Source organism: Pelmatolapia mariae, linkage group LG23, assembly GCF_036321145.2.
Source record: "Pelmatolapia mariae isolate MD_Pm_ZW linkage group LG23, Pm_UMD_F_2, whole genome shotgun sequence".
Taxonomy (NCBI): domain Eukaryota; kingdom Metazoa; phylum Chordata; class Actinopteri; order Cichliformes; family Cichlidae; genus Pelmatolapia; species Pelmatolapia mariae.
The window spans coordinates 31,239,155-31,253,545 of record NC_086246.1 but is presented as its reverse complement, the minus strand read 5'-3'; positions in this window follow the sequence as shown (position 1 = coordinate 31,253,545).

The window sequence follows — 14,391 nt, the reverse complement described above, 5'->3', positions numbered from 1 at the left end:
CTGACTGGGTCCATGTGCACAATAAGGGAATGAGCAGCAGTGGCGACCTGGAGAGAAGGCAGAGAGAAAGAGAGAGAGAGAGAGAAAGACCACACCCACCCACTCTCACAGCCTCTCAGGATGTAACACTTGGTTAAATCTGTTTGAGGAAATATCTTATTTTAAACACAGAAAAAGACACAGTTTAAACTTTTTTCACTTGTTTTGCAATTTTAAATATTCTGGTGATATTCCTTTTTCATTAGTGTTACGACCCGGCTCGTAATGACCGTAACCAGCGCAGGACGTCCCGCGACTTCCCACGCCCAAACAGACACAGCCACAGCGTTAGATTCTTAACAATAATTTATTTACAATAATGGCATAATGGGGGGAGTATATACTTCGGGGTGAGCCAAGGCCAAAACAATAAACAAAACTCAACCTATGCTTCGGTTCCCCTCTAACCTATCCACGGAAAAGAAAACAAAGGAATAACACAGACTGACCTCCCTGTCTAAAAAACACAGGAGAAAAGAAGGCATCTCAAAATAATCGGCAGCTCACCCCTACTTACTCCGCACCTCACACACATGCCCGACTTTATACTAAAAGACTGTAGCTGCGGCCGCGCCGTCAGGGCCAGAGGCAGGTGCATGGGAAGTCTGCCACACATCCCACCAGTGCAGCTCTTCAGTCGCCCTTTTGTAGCTCACGGCCACCGCAGGAACCAGTCACATCAGGCCGGTCATCAGGTCCACCAATCACAGCCGAGTCCCTGCACAGGTGAATTTACATACACACGTCACACAACAGAGAAACCAACAGCACACGTAACACCCCCCACCATAAGAATTAAATAATCCCTTGCTTATTTAATTCACATCTAGTTATACTGCTCTAGATAAGGCATCAGCGAAGACATTATCAAGGCCCTTTTTATGACTGATCTGAAGGTTGAAGTCTTGTAACAGAAGGGACCAGCGCATGAGTCGCTGATTGGAATTTTGCATCCGCGAAAGAAACACAAGTGGGTTGTGATCTGTGAAAACCTGAACGGGCACGGAGCTAGACCCCAGGTAGACCTCGAAGTGTTGCAGGGCTAGCAACAATGCAAGCGCTTCCTTCTCGATGGTGCTGTAGTTTTTTTGGTGCTGATTGAATTTCCTCGAAAAATAGCAGATCGGACGGTCCACTCCGTGTTGATCTGCCTGCAGCAGAACCGCACCCGCTGCGGTTGCGCTGGCATCCACCTCCAACTTAAACGGAGAGTCAAAGTTAGGGGCTGCTAAAACTGGAGCACTGCACAGTAAAGCTTTCACTGACTCAAAAGCAGTTTGGCATGCCGCAGTCCAAGTGAAGGATTTGGTCGGGCTGACTAGGTCAGTCAGGGGGGCGACCACGGAGGCAAAGTTTTTACAGAATCCGCGGTAGTAACCACACATCCCCAGGAAGCGGCGTAACGCCCTCCTTGTTTGTGGGACCGGGTACTCGATAATAGCCTCCACCTTTGCGGTTACGGGGCATACTTTCCCGTGACCCACCTGCTTTCCGAGGTAGGTGATGGTGGCTTTCCCAAACTCACATTTAGTCAGGTTTACAGTGAGCGATGCTTCCTCGAAACGCCTGAAAACAGTGGAGAGAGTTTGGAGATGACTGCTCCAGGAAGCAGAATAAATGACCACATCATCTAAGTAGGCGTCACAGTTTGGGACCCCGGCCAGAACCTTGGCCATCAGGCGCTGAAAGGTCGCCGGCGCATTACGCAAGCCAAAAGGCATCACGGTATACTGAAGGAAGTGATCGGGGGTAACGAATGCAGAGATCTCAGACGCTCTTGCCGATAAAGGGACCTGCCAATATCCCTTCAATAAATCCAATTTGGTCACATAAGTAGCGGACCCCACCCGATCAACACAATCATCCATCCTAGGTAACGGGAAAGAGTCGGCTTTAGTGGCTGCATTCACCTTTCGATAATCTGTGCAGAATCGAGGAGTGTTGTCTGATTTGGGCACTAACACGCATGGTGAGCTCCACGCGCTAGCACTAGGAACGGCCAAGCCATGCTCTAGGAGATAATTAACTTCTCTCTGCATTATCTCCCTTTTCAGTGGGTTCACCCGGTACGCATGTTGTTTAATTGGTTTATGCCCCTCCACATCAATGTCATGACATAACACAGTCGTTTGGCGCGGGTGATCAGAGAAAAGCGACAAGTTGTTCCTTATCAGAGTTATGATGTCAGTCTGAGCAGCTTCAGGTAATTCGGACACTCGCACACCGAGGGCACTGTTGTATTCTGCTTGCGAGGATGGAACAGTTTCAAGGTGTTCACATGGCAAACCCTGGTTTTTCGCCGCCGATTCGGAGTGCGTATCACATAATGGCTGTTGTCGAGTTTACGTTCAACACTGTAAGGACCAGTGAACTGCGTAGATAAACTGGACCCCACTACAGGCAATAACAACAGCACCTTCTCCCCTGGTTGAAAACTTCTGTCTACAGCTTTCTTGTCAAAACGAGTTTTCATTTTGGTTTGCACTTGCTTTAGGTTTTCCCCGGCTAATTTCCACGCCAGGCGAAGCCTGTCTCGAAGCTGGCTTACGTAGTCATGTACACTACACGGCTCCTCCGGAGCCTCCGACAACCATTTTTCCCTCAAAAGTCGGAGAGGGCCTCGGACTACATGTCCGAAAACCAACTCCGCGGGGCTAAAACCCAGCGACTCCTGTCTAGCCTCCCTAATGGCAAATAACAGTAAGGGCAACCCCTCATCCCATTCTTTACCAGACTCCAAACAAAACTTACGTAGCATAACTTTAAGGGTTTGATGGAACCTTTCCAAAGCCCCTTGACTTTCGGGGTGGTATGGACTGGATGTAACATGCTTAGCATGTAGTACATCAACAACCTGCGCAAAAACTCTGGACATGAAGTTGGTGCCTTGGTCCGTTTGAATAATTTTCGGCAACCCAAACACAGAAAAGAATCTGATCATAGCTTTAATGACCGCTTTGGCTTTCACAGTACGCAGCGGAATGGCTTCCGGAAATCTCGTTGCTGAGCACATTATAGTAAGAATGTACTGATTACCGGCTTTTGTTCTCGGCAACGGTCCCACACAATCCAGTATTACCTTCTCAAAAGGTTCACTCATCACTGGAATAGGTGATAACGGCGCAGGTGGAATGGGTTTGTTAGGTTTGCCCACCAACTGGCAGGTGGCACAAGACCGACAGTAAGCAGCCACATGTTTCTTTAAGCCAGGCCAAAAGAAATTACGCAGCACTCGGTAATAAGTTTTATTCACTCCGAGATGCCCAGCCATGCCGGCATCATGTGCTAAACTTAGCACCTGATCACGATGTTGAGATGGTACCACCACCTGTGTAACACTTGATGTGCCACTCTGATCAGAGGACCACCGCCTCATTAACACGCCATCCTGCAGAAAAAAAACGGGGAAGGCTGCTTTCCTCAGCCGTGGCAACGGCTGCAAAACAGGGATTCAAAGACCTGTCATTTTCCTGAGCACTTATCAATGCTTCTTTATTCATATCTCCGCTCAACGCCGGTGTTAAATTTAGCACACTGCATTTATCCCCCACACTGTCTTTCACCCCAACACAAGGTTTTTGCTCCCCAGCCACAAACGTATCTGCGATATTAATGACATCCGCAAACTTGCGCGCTTGCGCCCGTGTAACAGCGCAAACGGGAAAAACTGTCGCTTTTGACTCGGTAACATCTGAGGCAGCCACAGGGGTATCCGTCACCTCAGGCGGTGGAAACACTTTTCCCCCAGCCAGATCGTTGCCCAAAATAAATGACACACCTTTAAACGGTAACTGTCGTCTTATGGCAACCTTCACAGGCCCAGTTGTGATAGGTGAGTGTAAATATACTCGGTGGAGGGGCGCCCGAAGAACATTCATCTCAATCCCCCACACTAACACATCCGTGTGGCAGGCAGTTTTATCCGACAGTGGTAACACATCGTCTAACATAAAAGATTGATGCGCCCCGGTGTCTCGGAGAATAGTAATGGGAACCCTGTCCTCTTTCCCTGCCACCGAAACGAAGCCGTGGGAAAGGAAAGGTTTAAAACGTGAATCTTCCTCCATTTCTGGGTCACACCGCTGCACCTGTTCAGGACAGGTAGGTGGGGAGACTACTTTAATGAACCCCACGGGTCCCTTAGACCCCCTGCGCTGCTCTTTCCTCCGCAGCGCAGGACAACTGGCGATCAGGTGACCAGACTCACGGCAATAAAAACATTCCCGCCTGTCAGTTTCCTCCTGCCTCGCCCTTTGGGTCTGTTTAGGGAATTTCTGTCTCTTTTCCTGTACCCCTCCCACTTCTCGTGCTGTCCCGGGTGAAAAAACAACTTTATGTGTGAGGATGAACTCATCCGCTAAAACCGCTGCTTTTGCTAGGGACGTCACCTTCTGCTCATTTAAATACACTACCAGCTGACCCGGGAGACACTTTTTAAATTCTTCTAAAAGAACCAACTCCTTCAATCCCTCAACATCCTTCACACTGCTGGCTTGCATCCAGCGTTCAAACAAGCGCTGTTTCTCTCGGGCAAACTCCACAAAGGTTTGTTCGGCGGTCTTTTCACTCTTACGAAATTTCTGTCGATAAGCCTCAGGAACTAATTCATACGCGTGCAAAATTGATTTCTTCACAATATCATATTGGAGGCTGTCGTTAACGGAAAGGCTAGTACATACTTCCTGAGCCTTGCCGATTAACTTACACTGAAGTAGCAGCGCCCAAAACTCCTTAGGCCAACTCAAAGCAGCTGCTATACGCTCAAAAGCGCTAAAATAGGAATCAACCTCAGCCTCCCGAAACGGAGGCACTAGTCTAACGTGTTTGGTGATGTCAAAACCTGGTGGAGAAACTGTGGATGCGTCAGGGTGACCTGAGACGGGCGTGGAGGCAGCGGCCACAGGTGTTAAGACAACGGCGGGCTTGCGCTCCAGCTCCAGAGCTCTAACACGGAGGTGCATAGCCTGCACTTCAAGCTCCTTAGCACGCACCTCCGCCTCCCTAATACGGAGGGTCAAACGGAGGTCCGCCGCAGCAGACCCCACTGCCTGAGGCTCCACCTCAGCTACATCAGACTCCACCTCAGCCGCGTCCGACTCCACCTCAGCCGCGTCCGACTCCACCTCAGCCGGGGGAACATTAGCCGGCCGTTTGGCATCCGGCTCCGGTCCAGGCACCGGAGCCACCTCCACGCCGCCCCCGCCAGGCTGCTTTACAGCTGCCTTCAGGGGAGGGAGAATGCCCCGCTCCACCAAACCTGCACACAAGGCAGCCCTCACCTCTGCTTTACGGGCATTGTAAGATACTTTAATATCAAAAAAACTCGCCACAATAAGCAAATCCGCCTTTCGACACACCTCTATCTTATCCCAGGAAGGGGAGGTGACAAAATCATCTAACGAGAACTCCATCCTCCCATACACACACACACACACCCCCACACACAAAAGAAAAGCCGACCAAACAAACCACAGACCACAAAACGGGACAAAGGGACGAGCCCCCAAAATTGTTACGACCCGGCTCGTAATGACCGTAACCAGCGCAGGACGTCCCGCGACTTCCCACGCCCAAACAGACACAGCCACAGCGTTAGATTCTTAACAATAATTTATTTACAATAATGGCATAATGGGGGGAGTATATACTTCGGGGTGAGCCAAGGCCAAAACAATAAACAAAACTCAACCTATGCTTCGGTTCCCCTCTAACCTATCCACGGAAAAGAAAACAAAGGAATAACACAGACTGACCTCCCTGTCTAAAAAACACAGGAGAAAAGAAGGCATCTCAAAATAATCGGCAGCTCACCCCTACTTACTCCGCACCTCACACACATGCCCGACTTTATACTAAAAGACTGTAGCTGCGGCCGCGCCGTCAGGGCCAGAGGCAGGTGCATGGGAAGTCTGCCACACATCCCACCAGTGCAGCTCTTCAGTCGCCCTTTTGTAGCTCACGGCCACCGCAGGAACCAGTCACATCAGGCCGGTCATCAGGTCCACCAATCACAGCCGAGTCCCTGCACAGGTGAATTTACATACACACGTCACACAACAGAGAAACCAACAGCACACGTAACATTAGTTTTATATTTAAACTGTGAGGATTCAATAAGAATGAATCATGTTTCAGTTTTATTGTTGCTGTTGTTATATTTGATCGACTCTTTCGGCTTCTTGTTGTCAGTAAATTGAAGATCATTTTTTCACAGTTAGCTGTGTTTGACTGCAGTGAACTTTACTGAGCATGATGATCATGTTAGCAGCTCAACAGTGAGCAACAAGTGAAGACTTCAGACAGCAGAGAGTCTTCATCACTTTGTGTCTCCACCTGCAGATGTAGAATAAGTGTGATTTCCACGTGTGTGATGTGAGCAGCAGGTGAAGCTGCTCCTGTACAAGATATGAGGTGTAGATGTTGTTGTTCCACTCTGTGTGTTTCTATATTGTTGATATTTAGTGTTTTACTGCTAACACTTTATAATAACTACACACTCTTAAGCATTAGTGAGGTATTAGTTAATACTGATTTCATCATTTACAAAGTGTGTCATTCATTAACATGGATATAAATGGTTAAGTGTTGCTTAATAAGCTCATATATAACATGTTTAATGACAGCAGTTTGATACTTTTTCAATGATGGATTAACAATTTAAAGTTTTACATGTATCACAGATATTCCTGGTTAATTCAGGCAGTTACTGGTTGTTATTGAAGTATCTTGTGTGAGCTGGTCTAAAGTGAGGCCCATCCATGCCTCACAAAGCATTTATCAAATAAAGTGAAAGGTCAGCAGGACCCAGAGACTCCAACCAGTCTCAGCTGTCTTCATGACAGAACAAGGAAAAAGCACAAAGTGATACAGAACATACAAATATTGATCACAAGATGCAAACATAACTCACTAAAGGTTTGCAGAATATTAAATGTGAGCAGGACCAGAGTCTGAGTTTGTTTGAGGCTTTAAGAGAGAAAGAGACGCACTGAGCAGCTGGAGCCACAGAGAACTTTAACTTCAATGTATGGAAACTTCTTCTTTCAAATCAAATATGAATGAAGTGATCAGAAAATACTAGTGAATATTTCACAGAGCATCACAGACAAGTGTAAACAGCACAAACACAATGTTGATATTGAAGTGATCAAAGCTACTTTAGGCTGCTCTCTCATCACAAGGAGTCACCTGATAATGCAGGAAAGTGTCTCTGGGATGTTGAAGAGTTTGGAAGTTCTTTAGTTGGTTCCTCAGGTTCAACTTTCCTCTGGTTTGTAGTCAGTTAGTTTTAGTAAACAGGTCAGCGTCCAGTCAGGTTCACTTCCAAAGAGCTCCTGAATGAAACACATCAGTTCAGCTGTTTGGTGCTGTGCTTTCACACAGGTGAACTCAGGTGGATGATGAAAGAAAAGGGCGTGGCCTCCTCGTGTGTCACAGTGAAAACTTAGAGCAGCTGCTCAGGCTAAGGAGGTGATCAGGTTCAGAGGTGGCTCGCCATCTCCTTCATCATGGAGAATCCAAAGCAAACAGCATTTCCTGTAACATCAAACATTAGCCTGTATAACACAGAGATGTTACTGCATTCAATCAATAAATACCAGGATTCAGTGACCATAACCAATATAACATCTAAACTCTCAAAATACTCAGAAATACATGAATTTATACAACACTATATCACAGCTGTTCTCACACAGAGTATTCTACCTTTTTACAGTGCAGGAAAAAATTATTTGATCCTCTGCTCAATGTATAAGTTTGCTGACTTACAAAGAAATAAACAGTCTCTGATTTTTATCATAGTTTAATTTTACTGAAGACAGAAAATCAACAAAGATCCAGATTAAACACACAAACATTACAAAGTGATTTGTGTGTCACTGAGTGAAACAAGTGTTTGATCCATCAGTAGTGTGTGGTTGTTTTTATGCAGCTGAGATCAAATCATCACTAAATGTTTCCTTCTTATTGTTCCAGTGTTGATACAAAGACATCAGATGAAGACAGAACAAAGTTCTTTGTGAATCTGTTCTGTGCAGCAGCAGAGAGAGAACAGCAGACAGGAGAGAAGATACTGGAGCTGTTATCATCAGTTTGCAGATATCAAACATTCCCTGTTCATGAGAAAGACATGGATGATGATGATGACGACGATGATATGAAGAAACGTCAGTGTGATCACCTCCTGGATCTGTACTCCAAAGTGAAGGACTGTGAGGCTAAAACAGGCTTGAGTGTCCTTCCATCATTACAGTCAGTTTTCCAGTCAGCTCCTGCAGTCTGGTTCATAAACCTCTCAGAGAGAAAGACCTCCATCCTCCTGGAAGTGCTGAAACTCCAACCAGAGAAGAAACAAGTGGAGCTGACAGGCTGCTCACATGAAGAGAGTGAAGTGAGGAGTTTCCTGCAGTGTCTACCTTATATCTCACAGCTCAGGTAAATGAAATGTTCTTCACATGATTAAGTCTGTTTAAGGAAATATCTAATTTTAAACATAGAAACATTTTAGACTATTTAATCCTCAGGGTCTTTTTCGTATTTGCAATATTCTGGTAATATTCCTTTTTCATTTGTTTCATATTTAAGCTTTGCGGATTCAATATCATGGAATCATGTTTCACTTTTATTGTTGCTGCTGTTATATTTGATCAAGTCTTTCAGTTTCTTGTTGTCGGTTTTCAGGGACCAAGCAGTAAGACATAGAGGACACAGGGGCTTTAATTCAAAAATGGGGTTTTATTGGCCCAAAAATATGAAAAATAATTGACATGCCAACACTTAAACAGGCAGACCAATAAAAGAGGTCAACCCAATAAATTAAACTCAAAATAACAACTAACAAAAACTCAAACAAACATAAGACAAACTGACTTCCTGAAATGACACATGTGGGAACTTAAATACTAGTTTCGCTAAACCAAATGAGAGACCAGGGTTAAAACACAATGCCTGCAATATAACCAAATAACACAAAACAATTAAATAAACTTGAAACACCCACACAATGAAACGTGGTTTAGTCCAATTGGGCTGTCAGCAGTACTTCAGATCCCACAGCACTTTGCCAACCAGAATGGAGAAGCCAAAACATCAGGTAACTCAAACAAAGAAAGATGTGTTAATATAACATAAAACAGAACTTTGACCTTGCATGTTTGCACTCCATGTAAACACTGGCCCCCTGGCAAATCTTTGCTAGACCCGCCCCTGCACAGTTACCAGCTGGCAGCTACATAGAAAAGGATCCTGGTGTTATCTGTCTCTCAGAAACAGTTCATAGCTTCCCTTCAACTCATTCATGTCACCTAAAAGGTAAACCTGTTTCTCCATCACCTGTTCAGCTCTGATGATTCAGTAAGGACATCTCCTGGTTTCATCTTCATGTTTCCCTCTCACCACATATCCAAACCGACATCATGACCAGCAGCTTTTACAGCTGTGGCTCCAGCAAACGTCAGCTGATACTAGAAAATAATATTAAATCAGTTCTAACAACAGCTTATCAAGCTTAAACATGCTGCTGTTGTTTATCTGCTGGTTTCCTCTTTCTGGCGCAAAGTGGGCGATAAACAAACAAGACGGACAGAAAAGACGATCAGCTGATCATTGATCAGTTTGATTGAAGTATCAACAGGAGAGGGAGAGGGAGGAAATGAGAGAAGATGAGGCAGCTGTGCAGCGTAAAGACACAGAATAACTCCAGCTTTGTGTCTTTTTTTCATTCTAGCTGAAGTACAGGACAAATCATGTTTCTTTTTACCTCAATACGAAACTCCTGGGCTGTAATTGGTCCAGCCCAGAGTCGATCCCGACCAATTGGCTAATCCACCACGTGTCATTGTTTATATTGTTATAAAATAATGATAATAAAATAATAATAATGATAAATATCGGCCCATAAGAACAAAATAGTCACCATCAGCGGCCGACAGCCAGTCCACCTGTGGCTCCATGTATCGGTTGTTAAGGTTAATGTGGAAATACTTTACAAACATTCAGAGATGAACTTACACACTTGCTTTACTTCTCTGGTATATCTTTCTTCAAGATGAAAGGCCGGTTTGGCAGCACGTAGCGAGGCTCCAAATGCTTCCAGTGTGAAGTAAATATCTGGACCGCCGACAGGTCTCGCACAGCACAGCTGCTCCATCACGTGATGCATACTGCTCCGACGTGCAGGTCATGAGCTGGGTTACGCCATGTCGCAAGTTTTGTGAGGTGCTTTTGTGATACTTAATGGATCGGATTAAATTTTTTATTTCTCTCCGATATCCGATCCAGTAATTTAGGTCAGTATCGGACCAATACCGATACCTAATATCGGATCGGTCCATCCCTACTACAGTGAGCAACAAGTGAAGACTCCAGACAGCAGAGAGTCTTCATCACTTTGTGTCTCCACCTGCAGATGTAGAATAAGTGTGATTTCCACGTGTGTGATGTGAGCAGCAGGTGAAGCTGCTGTTGTACAAGATATGAAGTGTAGATGTTGTTGTTCCACTCTGTGTGTTTCTATATTGTTGATATTTAGTGTTTTGCTGCTAATACTTTATAACAGCTACACACTCTTAAGCATTAGTGAGGTTAATACTTATTTCATCATTTATAAAGCATTACTCCTCCTTAGTGTGTCATTCATTAACATGGATATAAATGGTTAAGTGTTGCTTAATAAGCTCATATATAACATGTTTAATGAAAGCAGTTTGATACTTTTTCAATGATGGATTAACAATTTAAAGTTTTACATGTATCACAGATATTCCTGGTTAACTCAGGCAGTTACTGGTTGTTAGTGAAGTATCTTGTGTGAGCTGGTCTAAAGTGAGGCCCATCCATGCCTCACAAAGCATTTATCAAATAAAGTGAAAGGTCAGCAGGACCTGGAGACTCCAACCAGTCTCAGCTGTCTTCATGACAGAAAAAGGAAAAAGCACAAAGTGACTCTGTGAATATTTCACAGAGCGTCACAGACAAGTGTAAACAGCACAAACACAATGCTGATATTGAAGTGATCAAAGCTACTTTAGGCTGCTCTCTCATCACAAGGAGTCACCTGATAATGCAGGAAAGTGTCTCTGGGATGTTGAAGAGTTTGGAAGTTCTTTAGTTGGTTCCTCAGGTTCAACTTTCCTCTGGTTTGTAGTCAGTTAGTTTTAGTAAACAGGTCAGCGTCCAGTCAGGTTCACTTCCAAAGAGCTCCTGAATGAAACACATCAGTTCAGCTGTTTGGTGCTGTGCTTTCACACAGGTGAACTCAGGTGGATGATGAAAGAAAAGGGCGTGGCCTCCTCGTGTGTCACAGTGAAAACTTAGAGCAGCTGCTCAGGCTAAGGAGGTGATCAGGTTCAGAGGTGGCTCGCCATCTCCTTCATCATGGAGAATCCAAAGCAAACAGCATTTCCTGTAACATCAAACATTAGCCTGTATAACACAGAGATGTTACTGCATTCAATCAATAAATACCAGGATTCAGTGACCATAACCAATATAACATCTAAACTCTCAAAATACTCAGAAATACATGAATTTATACAACACTATATCACAGCTGTTCTCACACAGAGTATTCTACCTTTTCACAGCGCAGGAAATGATTATTAGATCCTCTGCTCAATTTATAAGTTTGCTGACTTACAAAGAAATAAACAGTCTCTGATTTTTATCAGAGTTTAATTTTACTGAAGAAAGAAAATCAACCAAAGATCCAGATTAAACACTAGTGGTGCAATGGATCAAAAATCTCACGGTTCGGATCGGATCACGGTTTTAAGTCACGGATAGGATCAATTTTCGGATCAGCAAAAAAAGACAAAAATTTAACATTTACTTATTAAAGTATTTTTTGCCTGTTAAAAACATTCAACTCAAGACTCATTCCACGCAATTATATAAAAACAAATTATGGTACAATATTGGGCAGTACAGGGCTTTCTATCCACCACTCAATGCAATTCAATTTAATTTTATTTATAAAGCGCCAAATCACAACAACAGCTTTATATTGTAAGGTAGACCCTACAGTAATACATATCGCTAATTATATCGCACTCCGCTGTGATATAATGAGCTGTCACGGTCATGTAGCTTTCCGTTGCCCTGGAGGTCCACCCATTAGTAGTTAGGGCAACAGAAGATGCCTGGGACAGTTCAGCCATAACTTTAAACTTTTCCTGCTCATGCATGCTTGGAATGATCTTGCCACTAAATTGGACGCGCAACGGGATATCATAGCATGGCTCAAGCACGTTCATCATAGTTTAAACCCCTTGTTTTGCATAATGGAATACGGCCTCCCGTCTGCAGCTAAACACCCCAATAGCTTTTGTAATAACTTTAGCCCGGTCGGATTGGGCAGCAAAGTCCGGCTTAAATACCGCAAACTCCTCTGCTCCTCCACTTGGACCGCAAGTGCTGGCCACAACTATTGCTTACCACGCGCACTATACACATACTTTTTTTTCTTCTTTTTCGAATCTTCGGATCACGTGCGTGCTGAACCGTGGAGTGGGATCGGTTCGGATTACGGATAAACCGTGATCTGTTGCAACGCTATTAAACACACAAACATTACAAAGTGATTTGTGTGTCACTAAGTGAAACAAGTATTTGATCCATCAGTAGTGTGTGGTTGTTTTTATGCAGCTGAGATCAAATCATCACTAAATGTTTCCTTCTTATTATTCCAGTGTTGATAGAAAGACATCAGATGAAGACAGAACAAAGTTCTTTGTGAATCTGTTCTGTGCAGCAGCAGAGAGAGAACAGCAGACAGGAGAGAAGATACTGGAGCTGTTATCATCAGTGTGCACATATCAAACATTCCCTGTTAATGAGAGAGACATGGATGATGACGACGATGATGATGACGACGATGATGACGACGATGATGATGATGATATGAAGAAACGTCAGTGTGATCGCCTCCTGGATCTGTACTCCCAAGTGAAGAACTGTGAGACTAAAACAGGCATGAGTGTCCTTCCATTATTACAGTCAGTTTTCCAGTCAGCTCCTGCAGTCTGGTTCATAAACCTCTCAGAGAGAAAGACCTCCATCCTCCTGGAAGTGCTGAAACTCCAGCCAGAGAAGAAACAAGTGGAGCTGACAGGCTGCTCAGATGAAGAGAGTGAAGTGAGGAGTTTCCTGCAGTGTCTGCCTTATATCTCACAGCTCAGGTAAATGAAATGTTCTTCACATGAGTCAAATATCTGTAAGAAAACATGTGCTGTAAAAAGAAGTGAGGGAAATATTTGAAGCTCCATAAATGGTAAAGTGATGATTTTGTCTTGTGCTATTTATTTGTCATCAGCATCATATTTGTGAGTTTATCTACATGAGAGAGTGATATTATACCCCTTATGTCAAACTGAGTGATTTATGGCCCCCAATAAAATATTCATGAGCTCAGGAAGTAAAGGAAGTAATAAAAATATGATATTCATAAAAAATATGATATTCATAAAAAGTATGATTTTCATAAAATTATGATATTCATCCAAAATATGCTAGTTCATAGCTCATTGCCTTTTCTTCCCCCTAAAAAGAACTAATTGATTATTTAGAAAGTTTTTTTTAATATCAAAATAGCATTCTTTTCTTTTTAAGCCATTAAAAAAGTTTTTACTTTTTTATGCTTAAAAAACGCCCTCTGGTGGTGGGTCAGCGTGTGATCGCGTGAGCGCGCACCGTGTGCGCGCCCCCCGCGCCTATGTGTCTAGGCGCGCCCATGCGCGCGCCTCTCTCGGCATCGTGCCTATGTCTCCGGGGGACCGTGCTTTTGTGTGTGTGAAAACATGTTAAACCAGTTTAAATGTGCTTAGTTAAACTTGTGCTTTGTAACGTTCAGTATGGCTAAACATACAGGGTGCATGCCTTGGGGGAAAACTTTATTTCAATCTATATGCATTTGTTTAATCCGAACAAGGAGATTTAAAATCAAACTCAGAATCGCAAAAAACTCTCGCAATCCCCGTTGCCCCAACCCCGAGCATAAACGCACCGCTGCTCCCAACATAAAAAACTTTCTGAAAAAACTCTTTTCTCCAAAAAATACCTGAAACAAAATCCTTACTCTTTTTTCTCAAATTCAGCGCCCCGCTGCTCCCACCCGATCCTTAGTCAAAATAATCAGGAAACCTCCTGAAAAAACCCTCCGCGTTTTTCTCCAAAAACCCAAAGAATAACTAGTAGGGAACCCACCCTTGTATACCCAAATCCTTATATTCGATAACAGGGAAAATCCTGAAAAAAACCCTTAGTCGTTTTCCTTCAAAAAACCAGCCCTCTCACTAGCTCCTTCTCAAATTCCGCGCAGAGTCTAAGTCCTCCTTTCGCTCTTACTCGCACCGA